The sequence below is a fragment of the Haliotis rufescens genome, unplaced genomic scaffold, assembly GCF_023055435.1.
Source record: "Haliotis rufescens isolate VD_foot unplaced genomic scaffold, xgHalRufe1.0.p SCAF_6, whole genome shotgun sequence".
Taxonomy (NCBI): Eukaryota; Metazoa; Mollusca; class Gastropoda; order Lepetellida; family Haliotidae; genus Haliotis; species Haliotis rufescens.
The window spans coordinates 43,034,817-43,035,523 of NW_025964334.1; positions in this window are offsets into that span (position 1 = coordinate 43,034,817).

A 707-nucleotide genomic window follows, 5' to 3' on the forward strand; every position below is an offset into this window, starting at 1 on the left:
GGATGATCCATCAACATTTTGAAAATATTGGGACACAACTGATGGCATATAACTTATTTCTTTCTAAGAGTTTGCATTTAATGTATCGCTTTATCATGGTTTACAAAACAGAGATAAACAGCTTGATTCAATTTTGTGTATTCAAACCTACTTAATTATTTACAACCTCGAAGTTAGATACTCTACCTGTAAATTTAATGCACAACCCAAAGGGCAAGAGGCGACTAACGAGATCAGGTGGTGACTGGGTTGATGCTTTTCATCGTATCCAAATTGCGTAGATCAATGCTCATGATATCAATCACTTAAATATCTTGCCCAAACACGATAATTTATAGACCGCTTTCACATAGCTGGAATATTGCTGAGTGCAGCATTTAACAAACAAACACAACCTAAAGCAATAGCCAAATGTAGGAGTTTGTGACAGCTGAGTCAAATAAATTCAGTATGTTGAAAAAGCTAAATAAGTGATCTGACCTCTGTCCTGGCATGTAATAAAACCCAAACCAAATCATGGTCAGGCCTTTGTGAGCATGTGGATCCAGAATTGTATGCTTGGCCCAGATACAAAGATGGTGACTAGAAATGTGGTTTTCATTGAGATCAAACCTGAACACAGTATCAGGAGGCATGCCAAGCTTAAACTTCACTGGTTTTTGAAGACAAGGTTTCTTCCAACAAAATAATAACAAAAACATGACACG